This window comes from Rattus norvegicus, chromosome 8, assembly GCF_021556685.1.
Source record: "Rattus norvegicus strain SHRSP/BbbUtx chromosome 8, alternate assembly SHRSP_T2T, whole genome shotgun sequence".
Taxonomy (NCBI): Eukaryota; Metazoa; Chordata; class Mammalia; order Rodentia; family Muridae; genus Rattus; species Rattus norvegicus.
The window spans coordinates 16,114,033-16,130,566 of record NC_141541.1 but is presented as its reverse complement, the minus strand read 5'-3'; the positions used below and the strand labels follow the sequence as shown (position 1 = coordinate 16,130,566).

At 37.1% G+C, this 16,534-nt stretch overlaps 1 protein-coding gene across 2 annotated transcripts in view; it reads left to right on the top strand.

The window, feature by feature from the left end:
• The window catches only part of LOC120094358 (uncharacterized), a 380,216-nt gene that overhangs the window by 252,007 nt on the left and 111,675 nt on the right, over positions 1-16,534 (top strand). The window contains exon 4 of one of the 2 annotated variants that reach the window (XM_087564113.1): positions 10,000-10,138. The exons of the other annotated variant lie outside the window; for it this stretch is intronic. The gene's annotated coding sequence lies outside the window, so the exon portion shown is untranslated. The remainder of the gene's footprint in view (positions 1-9,999; positions 10,139-16,534) is intronic. 2 annotated transcript variants of the gene reach the window in all.

The following is a 16,534-nucleotide window of genomic DNA, read 5'->3' as shown; positions in this document are numbered from 1 at the left end:
TTGTATTTAAACAAAACAGTTTAAGATTCCTATAAACTTTGCTTTCTGTAGTGTAATAGGTAAGTTTAAGTCAACTGAGTAAATCGTATCTTTGTGCTATTCTGAATATAGACAGTGAAATTAAACCAAGGTCAAATTATAACTTACAAGCACACTGAATTCCATGGAATTAAAATCATCTATTTTTTAAATATTCTATTTTTATTTGTTTGTGTGTGGGGGGGGGTATGAGCATATGATTATTGGTACCCACAGAGGCTAGAAGAGGGTGTTGCATCCTCTGAACTGTGTCTCGTCCTGCAGGACAGTCAACGAGGGTGCAGAGAGTGGATGCCAAGACAAGACTCTGATCAGGGTGAACATTTTATTTTTTCCAAGGCTGAATTTATACCATAACAGGGGTAACAGAGAGAGGGGGGGAAGTGGGAAACATTTACGCAGGTCAAAGACACAGTTCTTGTGGTCAGGCAATTGGCTGACATCAACAGAATGTTAGAAAGGTCTCAGGATTGTCATACCAATTAGTCAGCAGGATGGATTTTCAGAAAGGTTACAGGTCATATCATTGGGCATCCTGACGTCAGATGTATTTCTCAGCAAGGTCACAACTTTATCATATCATTATTCATCCTGACCACCAGATTTGTATTTGTCTTCTGCAGTTGACTGGGGATTTTCCATGAACCCAGTCATACTTAACTCTTACTATACTATTAGCATCAATAATGGAGGGTTTTATGGGCACCGCTCCCAACAGAACTGGAGTTACAGATGGTTGTGAGCTGCCCTCACATGGTACTGGGCAACGAACTCTGATCCTCCTTAAAAGCAGCAGTGCTCCTAGCTGCTGAGCCATCTCAGGGTTTTGTACCCTAAAAGCTGCAGCCCATCGCTGACAGTTTAAAGGAAGGTTTCTTCAGGCAGGATTTTGTAACATGAAATGCTGATTAGTTGGAACACATCTGTTGATGATAATCTCCCCACTGTTGACAAGCTTTCTTGGATATTTATACACGCCATGCCTTTAGAGAGTTATTAAGTATCGAGAATCTGTCATTACCATGGAAGCAGATGAAAGTTTGCCAAAAATCACATTTTTTACTTGATACTTTAAATTTTGTCACTGACCCAAATATATTATCTTCTTAAATTTTTTCACTTTCTTAAACTTTGAGACTGTATCTACAAAGTATTAAAACATGATGAGCATTTTTTGGTTATTTTAAGTAGAAAAATTTTCTGAAAAAAATATTTAACCTGCAACTCAAATTATTGAATAGCTATGTATTGAGATACCTATTTTATTTTGGTATGCAGCTGAGGTGCTTTATGCCTATACAAAGGCTATTAATAATATATATGTGCAGCATCAAAGTTTAATGAAATTAAGAAATTATACTGCTTCATCAAGGACATTTTAGAGATAGAATGAAAGAAATAGGGAAATTATACAATAGAATTAACAATCTTAAACAGTCAGTGTTTTACAGCAAAGAGTGCAGTGTTTTCAGCAGGTCACTGTGGTGTGATCGACAGTTGGGTGTGGAACATCTCATATTTCTTTTCCTCCATTAATACAAATTATTATGATATGGTTAATACATGGGGTAAGACAATGGTGATTTGGTGTTGATATGAAAACTTTTTGATTCTGTTGACTCCTGTGACTTTCTAGTTACCTGTTACACATTGGGAGCCAACCATTCTTTGAGGACAACAGCTCTGGGGAGTGATTCTTGGTTCTTAGGTGTTTTAGTATCAGCTACATTTCTGGAATGGTCAGAGAGCTGTATTGACTGGATTCTGCAGTAGGAAGTTGTGAGTGTGTGTGTGTGTGTGTGCCTCCACTATATAACAGTCACTACTGTTCTCAAAGTTTTGCTATGAGAAGTTCTACCTTGATCAAGTTCTGTCCTATACCTACAAACTTCATATACCTACAAATTTCTTCATAGATGTTGTGCAACGTCAGATATAAAAGTTCAGCCCACACTCCAATGAGTTCCATGACATTGGTATCACTTAAAGAAAAAAAAAATAAATCATAGTAAAATGCAGTAAATGTTGTATCATGTAGGAGCACAAAATGTAGAGAACTATTAAACAGTATGATTTTGTTTGGCAAATGTTTGGTAAGTAGATTGCAAGTGTTCCACAAGAGAGTAAAGACAATTCCAGAGATGTCAAATAATTGAGATGTATCAAACATTTCTTGGTTTGGCTCTAGAATAAAAGTACTAGTATAAGATTTAGATTTAGCTTTTCAGATGTCAATGTTATGAGATTATCCCTCCAATTTTTTTTTCAGAAGGAGGAATGCTCTCATCTCCTTTCAGTGAAAATTAACAGAAGGCCTTTAGTCAGTTGTTATATTGTCACTAACACTTCAATGATTCTCCCCTTCCAGTTTCACTCCGGTGAAAGATAAACGTTAATTTATACTATGACAAGTCCTTTGGAAATATACTTGAGTATTATTCAGCAAATTAGAGATGAGCAGAAAAGATTAGAGGCATAAAACCCCAATGTGAAGACAATACAATCATCAGGCTTTTAATTAAACCTTTGAAGAATTTCTACTCCCATAATATACCTGATTGCTCTGCACTTACTACTTGAGACTTTTTTCCATTGAATTTTAACAGCAACTCCAAGTGTGAACAAGATTTGCAAGTTCACAGGTTGGATGACAGATAATGGTTGAAGCTAAAGATAATAAATAATTATCAGTGCCATCTGGGCCCTTTCAAAACCACCCTTTCAGAAAAAGAATTTTAGAGTCACACAGAAATAGAATCTGTAGAACGAAAACAAAAAATGTTAAATTTGAATTAAATGGGGGCAAAGATACTAATTAAGAATTCACAGGAGAAATATAGATCTAATTTAGAAGCAATTGACACAAAATTATTCATAAAACAGGATGTTTTTTGAGATTTAACATCCATATTGATAAAGTCCAATACCCAATATCATTTCATATTGAGATAGAAAATGCCACCAGACCAGGCAGTGGAGCCACTGACAGGCTTCCTATTTTTAAACAGAGGAAAATGGCTACTACTGACACTGGACCACATTACACTTAGCATGGAAACCATGGTGATTTATATATACACATAGAGTGAATATCATCTTAGGTTTTTCTGTACCACTGAGGAGTGCGATAAAGATATAAAAAATGATAGAGTGATTTTTACCAGTTTTAGGTTTGCTAACCCATCTAAGCCCAGAACACTAGTCTCTTCTGGGTGCTTCACTCTTTCCTGAAAAGGGTCAAAGGACTAGTAATCAGTGTACATCTCAGTAAGGCCTCTCATGGGAATTCCAATGATAGTCTTAGGAACAAGATAGTTAGTTATAGAAAAAGCACATAAATATTTGCCAAGTACTAGCCAACAGGGTGCATTATACCCTTAATACTCTGCATATGTCCTATTTGATTTAACTTACAACAATGCCTGGAATAGGTGCTAACCTCATTTCCTACAATAAGGAGACCAATACATTCCCTCAGTCAGCTGTATCTATACCATTCCTAAAAGGCTGTGAGGAGGTTGGACAGAGAGGTGTTTACATGGTGTTTAAAACTAGTTAATCCAGAGCAGTTCGAGAGCTGTGGAGATAGAATGGGCAATCACATAGGTTCAAGACTCAGGGAGATTGTTTTCTTCAGAGGTGATCAATGCACTCTTAACACCAGGAACAAACAAAAACAGTTGCCTTGACCATGTGTGGACAGTTTTTCTTCATAACAATCATTTTTATTTCTCTGAGGTGATTAGTAAAGTCTTCACTGCAGTAGTTTGAGTAGAAGGCATCAATGTCTGGGAAGGCAGAACCAGCTTTATGTTTTGCCAGCATACCATTGATCAGATTGTGACAGGTTAGAGCTAGCCACTTGTTTATGGCAAAACATTAGTATGTTTTAGTCTCGTGGTTCTCTTCAGATAATTGGCCTGGCACTGAAATTAGATTTATTACTAATGAGCAAGTTGGACAGAAGAAATGAACAGAAATAGTAGACAACTAAAAGTGAGAGTAGGTGTTCATTATGGGGATAAATGTCTTGCTCTGATCTTTTGTAACTTAGCTGTAGGCAGACAAATCTCAATTATGTAAATGTGTGCATGCATCTCGTTCAAATTCTCACAGGAACTTCAGACAAAGCATTACTTCTGAGTTCTTAGGACTAACAATCTTAATACTTGAGAAAAAGGATTCGATTTTACCCTTTCTTTCTATCTGACACCACATTAAATCCACTAAGACCTGTTAGAACTCAATCAGAAGTTCCTCCCTGGTGCCATCTCTCTTTCCCTGAAGGCTGCAATCCCAATTTCACCTTCAATTTACATCAGTCCCCTTGCTAATCCCCAAGTCTCTTCTGATTATGTCAACTTTTCTCCATCTCCATTAAACCCCTAGCATGGTCATCACCATCCTTTCAGAAATTTTCAACACAGCTCATCCCACCTGAAGTCATTTTAAATATTAATATGATTAGATTATTCTAGTATTTAACCATCTCATAGCTTTCAGATATGGATTTTAAAAGTGGCTAACATTTTACTTTGTATCTTAGCAAATCACTCTGAGAAATATGTAGCCTTTTACGTCTCATTTCCAATGCTTGTTCTACATTCTTCCCGAGACTAGCTGTCAGTCATCCAGCTGTGTAGCATCTGTCATTCTTCTGTCTAATATACCTAGCCATTTTTCCTCAGCTTAGAGAGGTAACCATCCATTTCCATCCTACTGTGGAAATCATTGCCTTCAACAGGTTTTCTGATCCTACATCTTTTCTTTGAACCACTGACAAATTTCTTTGTGAATCTTCAAAAAGCTCTAAGGCCTCATCTTTTCTTAGCAATTATCCCATAATAGTAAGTTCACTAGAAAAAGACAACTGAATCAATCCAGTCCTTTGTCTGTTTTTAACAGAGCACTTGACAGTTAATGCTTAATTGATATTTGATTATGCATTGTGAAACTGGCATTGATCTGTAAACGATGAATAATGAAATATGGTCACACCATACTCTAGCTATTTAGCTCTTCTTCCGTACAGAAGTTAAGTACTCATCGTGACCTGCAAGATCCTTTACTTCAATTCCATTTCCAGACCATCTCTAATGCTCTACTAACGGGATGGCTTCAAATACTCTGTTCAGAGTTTCTTGAGCAACAAACAGATCCTCTTGGTTCCTTTCATATTTTGGTTATCGCCAGTGCTAAGACATCTTTTCTACAGGTCAACCTTCTAAGTCAACTCATATCTGATGCAATTTTATTTCCATGTTTCTTTGTTTACTAACTACCTAAGGAAAAATTACCATTATATCTTCATAATAGGTCCTGTACTTGATTCTGGGAAAGGCATTGCTCATTCCCTTTGTTTTCTTATGTGTCTTATTTATTAGACTCTCAAAGGAAAGCTTCAACACTTAATCCTCTCTGAAAGCCTTACCTCCACTGCCCCCACCTCTGCTGTCATATTGTCTTGCATATTAATGGATGGTCTCCTTATAAAATTTTTCATTGTTTTTGGTTTTAAGTTTTACCTGTTTTTCTAAACAATGTATTATGCTACTATATACACACTACATAATTATGACCAGTTGAGCACTGATGATGGAACTATACTTTTAATAATATTGAAGTATCCATCTCCTGTGCATGTATTATCCAAGCATCAATTTTGTATATTTTGTATGAATTTAGTGCTTAATGACTTATTTAACAATGGAACTCACTGCTAGACACCTTGGAATCCAAACTGCATAGAAATGTCAAACTTGCCCTTGACATGGCTCTTCCTAGACCAAGAAGATGGACTGCCTGCCATTCTGCTAGTTTGATGTGCCATAATTTAAAGACTATTACATATTCCCAATTGTCCCTATGTTTTTTCTAATTATTAAAAATGAGTTAATAAAACATGATAATTGAGGCAGGAGACACACCTTTAAAATGTGTCTGTCAAAGAAATATATTTATCATTTATTTCACAAAAAAATTATAATCACAATTAATATATGTATGCATGTATACATGTATGCATATGTGTTTGTGTGTGTGTGTGTGTGTGTGTGTGTGTGTGTGTGTGTGTGCTGCATATCATGAATTCCTTTGGTACTGGGGACAGACATTTGGCACAGTGATTAAGAGCACATAAGATCAGGATTCAATTCCCAGCCATCATGTTGGGTTACTAATAGGCACTTTTAACTCCAGTCCCAAGTGAATCTGTGTCCTCAAGCCCTGATATATATACATATATATATAATATTTATTTATTTATGGCACAAGCATACATATATTCAAATTTTAAAAATCTTTAAAAGTTCCTGTTGGGCTGCCTTTCACTATTATTATCAAGAACAGCTGTGTGCATGTGTTCAAATCAGGTATAATCTTGCCCTGTCATTGACATAGCACTTGACATACTGTCTTTTCTCTCATCTTCATTCTCATTTACAATTCACTATTCATTTTTTTCTCTTGATGATCATCATTTCTTTTAAGAGTCGAGTAAGGAACATTGTACTGAGTGCTGATCTACTTTTTATGTTTTAAAATTTTACCTAAATTTTTTTGTTTAAAATTGTTAAAACATTTTCTTTGAAAAGTCTTATAATGTTTACGAAAAATTACTCACAAGCTTCTAAATTATACCTGAGTGAAAGCTAAGTCACTGGAGAGCTCCCTGCAGTTACAAACCAATTTATTAATTACCTTGTTCATTATATTAAGTTATTTAACTCTGAATATGATTAATTGTGCTATTAAGCAGCTCATATTTATATATGTTTCCATAAGGATTTCATGATAAATATTCCTAAAAACTCACCGCAATTAAGGTTCACGTACAAAGTGTGTATTCTCTCTAAACAAATTGCTGGGTAACATTGTTGGGAAAAGTGGGGATAAAATATCTGAAACTTCTATTTGATAAAAAGGCAACGCAAAGACATTCACCAATTTCAAAATTCCAGAACAGATTTCATGCGATAATCTTGTCAGCTATTATGAAAAGTAATGTCTTAATCTTTGTAAAACCAGAACATTTTATGGCATCTTAATTGTTCATCTCCCCACAAGTCCCTTTTTAATCTCTTGGTAGCCTCAAAATCCAGCACCTTGCCATTCTGTTGAAAATCAGTGTTCTCACATCCTTTGCAGATGTTACTCAAGGTTGGTCCTCCCACTTAAATCACAGTTCTTACTCTGATTATGCGACCATTATGAAAGGTTGCTACACCCAGGATGTGAGTGTTTGACCTGCAGAAGAGCCTTCTCAAAGTGGTGAAAACTTTGTTCACTGTTATTTCTTAAAACAATTAGTGGCAGTTGCTTGAGTCAGTGATGGCAGTTGGGAAAAATGAAGAATTGATGGTAAAACATTAAAAATTAGGATATATCTATATACTATCTTAAAATGCTCACCTATTTGTTTTTTGATACTCACATGCACAGTTCTGTGTTCTGGCCATGAACTCACTCAGGGAAAACCTGAGAAGGCTCAGATTCCCGCATCTGCCTTACTTTGGAATCCCACGTGTACATCATATCTTGGTTACTTTTCCTGTTGCTATGATAAAATACCCAGAAAAAGTCAATTTACAGGGGAAAAGTTTTACTTTGGCTCACAGTTCAAGTTCAACATAATGGGGCGGTCTTAGCAGCAGGAACTTGGGGTCACACCTTATATTTAGTTAGGATGTCGAGAATGACAAATGATTTGCTTATCACATTTTATTATTTTTATACAAATCTAGTATCCCAGCTCAGATAATGATACCACCCACAGTGAGAAGATCTTCCTTCTTCATTCAACTTAATCAAGATAATGCCCAAGAATAATGCCCAGTGGCCTGTGTCCCTGGCGACTCATCATGTTGACTACTTACTATCAGAGGAAGAAGAATTTAGTTTGTCAATAGAGTTTATGTTGAGCTTTAAGTCATTTTAAAACTTTTAAAGAGAACTTGTTCTCAAATATCTATGGAGGTGATCACATGAGCAAGAGCAAATAGGAAAAGATTTTTCAAGAAGAGAATGATGAAGACAAACATCACAACTGGCAGAAACCAGAAACCCATGATTAAGAGATGTGTCATGTTTTCATTGTGGGAAACTATTGAATAGCAGGTGTGCGTGCAAACACATGGAGACACATGACATGATGTTCCCACTTCCTTCGCTTCTGTTCCTAGTCAACTTAGTTATTTACACTGTCTTGAAATTATTATACTTTGCATATTAAAGGAGACACCATGGAAACAACACAAGGCAACTGTAACATTGTGAAGGACAAAGGTGTCTGGGTATGAAAATGTGTAGCAACCCCAGACACTAAACCTTCAGTGGCACTAGGAATGGTGGTTCACACTGTAATCTCAGTACTTCTGGAGGCAGACATGTACACATTGTGAGTTTGAACCTCACCTTCAGTATATAGTTATTTCATTCTTCAAAAGAAAACAAAATGAATTTCCCCCAAACAACAACAACAACAACAACAACAACAACAACAACAACACAAAACTAAAAACAAACACAAAAACCAAAAGCCAAACCCAAATCAAAACAACAAAGATTTCAGTGGACCAGAGATCATGAAACTAGGGGTGAGTTGGAAAATGGTAATGTAAATGCAGACAAATGTATGCAAAGTTTGATGAATGTATTTGCTTATCTGAAACACCTGTTATAGACTGTGGGTAACAACTTGATTCTGCCAAGGTTGAACCCCAGTGTAGGGGAGTGCTGGGGGGGGAATTGGGGGTGGATGGGGAGGGGAATACCCTTACAGAAGAAGGGAAGCGAGGTTGGATAGGGAGCTTATGTCCGGGAACCAGGAAAGGGAATAACATTTGAAATGTAAATAAAAAATCAATAAATTAAAAAAATATATCCATAGAACAAAACAGACCTTATTGATATCTCTTATAGGATTTCACAATTCTTTAAAGTCCTAAAAAGTTTCTTTAAGACAAGTATAAAGAGTTCACATAGATTGTCCTAGTCAGAGAGATTTTAAGTTTATCTTCCCAATCAATTAGTTGTGAAAGATAGGTATCATAAAACTAACCTCATCCTCTGATTGTAAATAGTTTTAGGAGACCCCACGAAGCAGGTGGTCTGAAGTAAGGCTACTTTGGCTCTAGAGCTCAGAAACAGACTATAAACAACAAGTTAAAATCCAGAAAGACTCTAAGATACTGTGCATATATATAGTCGCTACCAATTCAGAGTTAATATGTGTGCATGATTTCTTCATTTCTGTTATCGAGGCTTCTTAAATGGAACCTTTGTTATTTGAAGAATACTGGCATCATGCTCTACAATGTATAGGTGGAGGTTAGACAGGTAGCTCACTGGTTAAGTGTTGGGGTGCACTGTATACTCAGTTGTTGATGGCTGAACTGGCAGAGAGCCAAGTCATGTCTTGGTATTGTTGTGCCTATCACTGGCCTCATGTTTGGTAAAGGTAGTTGGATGTGGGCAGGAATGAAGTGGTAAAGAACGTGGTATGTACCATAACACGGAGCTAGAATAATAAGAGTAATTAAGATTGAGCTAGGTAAGAGTCTGTCCAACTAAAAGTCTAAGCTCTAATAAATATTAATAGGTCTCTGTGTCATTATTTAGCCATTGGTGGGTACCTGAAAGTCCCACTATAGATAAGAACACTTGATGCTTTTCCAGAGGACTAGAGTTCCCTATGCCCACATCAGTTGGTTCACAACTATCTATAACTACAGTTCCAATGAATCTAATCTCTTTTGACCTCTCTGCAAACCTATACATTCATGACAGAAACTCATGCAAGTATAAAATTTTTAAAAAGATCCGGCTAGGAAAATTGAGACCGACTGCTGATTTCTTTATTTTAAATTATAGTGTTACTTGTTTACAATATGCTATGGAAACTTCTCATGGGGCCATTTTCCTTTTACACTAGAGCTAAATTCTTTACCCCTTTATTCCTAGTCACATCCAACCGCCTCATGTCCTTCTGGTGAATCCCTGCACCTCAATTCTTCTCCCAGCGGCCCTTCCTCTGCCTGGAAGATCTGCCCTCCAGTTTCTCCATAGCTATTGGGCATCAGATCTTTATTAAAGTCAATCAGTAAGTAAGCAAGGTGAATATTTATAAAACATTAAGGCAAATATTGTGCTGATTTCTTTATTTTTAAATTATAGCATTCACTGTTTGTTATATCCTATGGGCAATTCCCATGGGACCATTTTTATGGCCACAGAAGAGTTTGTGGTGTGGACAGAAAAGAAGTCATTGTCTTCTGTGATGTAGCCATGCAAGTGGTCCTGAATAAACCCGGTAGTCCATAAAGCCCAGACAATCACAACAAAATATGGTGACTTAGTGGGAAAATAGAAGTGAATGGAGAGGTGAGTATAACCAGAATATACTATATAGATATATGAAGTTTTCAAAGAACAAATTGGTTAAAAAAAAAAGATAGATTTCTTTTGCAAGTTGATCTCTTCCTAGCCCACGGTCCATACCCCAGCAGAAGGCTTCCTTGCTTTGTTCTGGTGTTTTAATGTTCCTGTCCTCACACATAATTTTTGACTCATGAAATCCTTTATTCCTGAAATCACTTCTTCCTTTGTACTCAGATGAATATTTATTTTTAGTTCTGTACATCTTAGCTCAATTCAACAAGAGTTTATTGCCTATGCAGCAGTGTGGTAGTCTGAAAGGGCACTGGAGTCTGGCTGTACAATCATCTGTGGTATCCTTGGCAAGATACTTAATCTTTCTTTGCTTTAGCTTTATAATGTGTGAAGTGGAATGTTACTGTGGAACTCTCTTCTTAGGATCATAAACATTAATGTGCAGTGTGCTTAAGAGCGAGTCACTGTTTAACACACAGGTTTTACAATACACAATTCTACAAGTACCAGTCTCATAAACTAGAGGGTATATTATGACCCTGGAAGTGTGCAGTCTGCTTCATGCACAGTCACAAACATTGCTTCAGATGGTTGCAAACATATAAAGGACCTGCTATTGTTATTAGGGTTTCCAATGGTAAAAGCAGACATGCTTAGTTTTTTTCAATCACTCGTTGCCATATCGTTCTTCTTCATCTTTTGTAGGACCTAATCCTTCCTGTTCACTTCTCCCTCACATTTACTTATTCATCTTTGCCAATTTACTGTTGTTCACAGTATTTGCACTATCCTTAGGTAATGGCAAATTACTAAAGTTGTCTGAAGAATATTAGAAAAAAATTAAAACAATTGCTATCTAGATAATAAAGTAGAAAATAATATGAAAATGAATCAAGTTTAAAAATTTAGAGGAATATAATAAGAAAATCATTTGGTTTTTTTTCCCATCTTTATTAACTTGAGTATTTATTTACATTTTGATTGTTATTCCCCTTCTTGGTTTCCCAGCCAACATCCCCTAACCCCTCCCGCTCCCCTTCTCTATGGGTGTTCCCCTCCCCATCCTTCCCCCAATTACCGCCCTCCCCCCAACAATCACGTTCACTGGGGGTTCAGTCTTAGCAGGACCAAGGGCTTCCCCTTTCACTGGTGATCTTACTAGGCTATTCATTGCTACCTATGAGGTCAGAGTCCAGGGTCAGTCCATGTATAGTCTTTGGGTAGTGGCTTAGTCCCTGGAAGCTCTGGTTGCTTGGCATTATTGTTCATATGGGATCTCGAGCCCCTTCAAGCTCTTCCAGTCCTTTCTCTGATTCCTTCAACGGGGGTCCCGTTCTCAGTTCAGTGGTTTGCTGCTGGCATTCGCCTATGTATTTGTTGTATTCTGGCTGTGTCTCTCAGGAGAGATCTACATCCAGTTCCTGTCAGCCTGCACTTCTTTGCTTCATCCATCTTATCAAGTTTAGTGGCTGTATATATATGGGCCACATGTGGGGCAGGCTCTGAATGGATGTTCCTTCTGTCTCTGTTCTAAACTTTGCCACCCTATTCCCTGCCAAGGGTATTCTTGTTCCCCTTTTAAAGAAGGAGTGAAGCATTCACATTTTGATCATCCCTCTTGAGTTTCATTTGTTCTAGGCATCTAGGGTAATTCAAGCATTTGGGCTAATAGCCACTTATCAATGAGTGCATACCATGTATGTCTTTCTGTGATTGGGTTAGCTCACTCAGGATGATGTTTTCCAGTTCCAACCATTTGCCTACGAATTTCATAAAGTCATTGTTTTTGATAGCTGAGTAATATTCCATTGTGTAGATGTACCACATTTTCTGTATCCATTCCTCTGTTGAAGGGCATCTGGGTTCTTTCCAGTTTCTGGCTATTATAAATAAGGCTGCGATGAACATAGTGGAGCACGTGACTTTTTTATGTGTTGGGGCATCTTTTGGGTATATGCCCAAGAGAGGTATAGCTGGATCCTCAGGCAGTTCAATGTCCAGTTTTCTGAGGAAGCTCCAGACTGATTTCCAGAATGGTTGTACTAGTCTGCAATCCCACCAACAATGGAGGAGTGTTCCTCTTTCTCCACATCCTCGCCAGCATCTGCTGTCACCTGAGTGTTTGATCTTAGCCATTCTCACAGGTGTGAGGTGAAATCTCAAGGTTGTTTTGATTTGCATTTCCCTTATGACTAAAGATGTTGAACATTTCTTTAGGTGTTTCTCAGCCATTCGGCATTCCTCAGCTGTGAATTCTTTGTTTAGCTCTGAACCCCATTTTTTAATAGGGTTATTTGTCTCCCTGCGGTCTAACTTCTTAAGTTCTTTGTATATTTTGGATATAAGGCCTCTATCTGTTGTAGGATTGGTAAAGATCTTTTAACGTGAAGGGGTGTTGAATTTTTGCAAATGCTTTCTCAGCATTTAATGAGATGATCGTGTGGTTTTTTTCTTTCAGTTTGTTTATATAGTGGGTTATGCTGATATATTTCTGTCTATTGAACCATCCCTGTATCCCTGCGATGAAGCCTACTTGATCATGGTGGATGATCATTTTGATGTGTCCTTGGATTCAATTTGCAAGAATTTTATTGAGTATTTTTGCACTGATATAAGGGAAATTGTTCTGAAATTCTCTTTCTTAAAATTCTTAGGCAAATGGATGGAACTAGAAAATATCACCCTGAGTAAGTTAACCCAGTCACAGAGAACACACATGGTATGCACTCACTGAAAAGTAGATATTAGCACAAAAGTTCAGAGTACCTAAGATACATACAATTCATAGACCGCATGAAGGTCAAAAAGAAGGAATACCAATGTGTGGAGGCTTCAGTCTTTCTTAGAGGGGAGAACAAAGTACTCATAGGAGGGAATATGGAGACAAAGTGTAGAGCAGAGACTGAAGGAAAGGACATTCACTGTCTGCTCTGCCTGGGTATTCATCCTATATACAGTCACCAAACCCAGTCATTATTGTGGATGCTGAGAATTGCATAATGACAGGAGCCTGATATAGCTTTCCTGAGAGGCTCTCCCAGAGCCTGACAAATACAGAGGCAGATGTTTGCAGCCAACCATTGGCCTGAGAATGAGGTCCCCAATGAATGGGTTAGAGGAAGGACTAAATGAGCTAAAGTTGTTTGCAACCCCAAAGAAAGAACAGCAATATCAACTAACCAGACCCTCCAGAGCTCCCAGGATTAAACCACCAACCAAAGAGTATACATGGAGTGACCCATGGCTCCAGCCACATATGCAGCAGAGGATGGCCTTATTGCAAATCAATGGGAGGAGAGGCCCTTGGTCTTGAGGTGGCTCCAGTATAGGGGAATGTCAGGGCAGAGAGGTAGGAGGGAATTGGGGGGGTGGGGTAGTACCATCATAGAAGCAGGGGGTTTCTGGAGGGGAAACCAGGGAATAGGATAACATTTGAAATGTAAATAAAGAAAATATCCAATAAAAGAAAAGAAAGAAAAAAGCAATAGTGGCTTCTGAAATTTCAGGAAAAAAAAATCATTCAGTTGGCTTTAAAAGTGGAAAGATGACTCAATAGTAGAATATCCATGGTTGCCATGACTCTATGTAGGATATACTGTTTCAGAACAAAACAAATGGCAATTCATTCTGCAACTTAGCATCTTAACAAAAGCAAACATCATGCTTCCATAGGCATGAATGTGTAATTTCCGCACTTCAAAAGTCAGTTCTATTTGAGTCTCCAACTACACCCATTGTTTTGCATAGTAGCTAACAAAACAAAACAAACAACAACAAACAAAACCCATAAAAACAGAAACAAAGGGGCTGGGGATTTAGCTCAGTGGTAGAGCGCTTACCTAGGAAGCGCAAGGCCCCGGGTTAGGTCCCCAGCTCCGAAAAAAAGAACCAAAAAAAAAAAAAAAAAAAAAAAAAACAGAAACAAAAACAAAATAGAATGAAAAACAAAACAAAAGCAGAAAACATTAACAAACAAAAGACAAACAAAACCCAAGCCAAATCAAAACAAATCAAACAAAAAACCAGCAATAATTATTAGGAATAATATATTATTATGAATAATATATTAGGACACATTATCAAATATAACAAATAAAAGAGAAATTTGTGCTTTCAGTGGATTAGGGAACAATAAATATCACTCCTTTTTAGAATTACTGTGGTGGTTTGAATAGGTGTGACCCCATAGACTTATGAGTTTGAATGCTTGGCTCATGGCGAGTGACAGTTTTAAGAGCTGTGACTTTGTTGGAGGAAGTGTGTTACTGTGGGGGCTGGGTTTGAGATCCTTTGTGCTCATGTTTCATCCAGTGTGGCACACAGTTCTCTTCTGCCTCCAGTGGATCGAAATATAGAAATCTCCGCTCCTTCTCCAGCACCATGTCTGCCTGGATGCACCATGCTTCCCGCCATGATGACAATGGACCAACTGTCTGAAACTGTAAGCCCAATTAAATGCTTTCCTTTGTAAGAGTTGCCTTGGTCATGGTGTCTCTTCATAGCAAAAAACCCAAACTAAGACAATTACCCTTGCACAACTTTCTAGTAAAATTTTAAAATTATTTGTATTTATCACTTGATAACATCTCATATACAAATAAAATATATTTAAATTATATTTGAAATTGCCCTCTAAGAACTGAGAAGTTAGAGTGAGGGGAGTTGTGGATATAATTTAAACTCCCTACTATGTTCCCTCCGAACTTCATCTAGTTGTCTTCTTCCTCCTCTTCTTTCTCTACCTCCTTTTTCTCCATGTCCTCCTTCTTCCTTCTATTTCTTTTCTTCCTTTTCTTCTTTTTCCTCTTCTTCTTCCTCCTCCGTGTGGCCTACTAAAAATTTTAATGATACACAAGAAAAAAATAAGAATACATTAACCATTTGGGGAAATGGTTTGATTTTTTTCTATGCTAGCATTTAATGCATGCATGCCTCTAACCTAGAACTGTATCTGTAAATATAATCTGAAGAAGTATATAAGCATATGCACTAAAATATGTATAAACCATGCACAAAATTAAAAAAACAATGTAATAAAATGCATACAGTAAGTTATTCACGTTAACTTCTTGATTAAGCTCAATGCTCCTGAACTGTAGACTCACTCACTAAACTGTGATATTTTCTTATAATGGAATAGTATATAGCAACGGAAATAACAAATTAAGCATACAACAACACAAATGAGTCTCAAAGACAAATACTTTTTGGAGATCATAAGGATGTAGTGCATACAAATTAAATGACGGCAAATACATAGATAGGGGTTTCTCTTTAAACATTAGAGACGTATAATTAACATAATTGTTAGAAAAATGAAAAGTCAGTTGCTATAAGAAACAATGTAGTAATTTTTCAACAAAGACTTCTGTGAACATAACATGCTTTTTAACAAAAAATATTTTATTTATATACATTTATGAGTCTCTGTGTGTGTGTATGTGCCAGCCTGTGCACACATGGGAACTGAAGAGGGTGTTGGATCCCCTGGACCTGGGATTAGAAACATTTGCATGACACTTGCTTATTTCTGGATGCTAGGATCAGGATTCCAGACCTCAACTTCTAGCGAGCCCTTATAACCACCCCACCTTCTCTCCTGCCTGCAACCACCACATCATCTCTCCTGCTTTTGATGTTTCCAATATTTCTTTTTTAAAAAAATCATGACTGGTGGCCTTATATTAGTAATTGTGAAATTTTGTGTATCTATTTTAATGTAAAATGTTTTAAAAAGTTAAAAATTAACATGTAAAAAAGCTTAAAGTGCTCAGCCTTTTAGAGAACCCAGAGTTTGAAGGCTTGTTATAGGTCCCAAATAAAGGAACGTTCCTCCTCCTCCTCATTTTTCTTTCTTTCTTTTTAAAAAAAAACCTTTTATTTTTAATGATTTTTAATACCACCCTAATCCCTCACATCCTTGTTTCTCCATATCTGACCTTCATGCTTACATCCACCTAATCAAAAGAAAACAAAAAATAAAAATAAAACAAACAAAACACCTCGCTATGGAAGCTGTGGTATGTGATGGTGTGCCACACAGTACAGAATTCCCTTTTGCCTAAACAGGTTTACTTGCAAATATTCACCGTAAGAGCCATTGGTT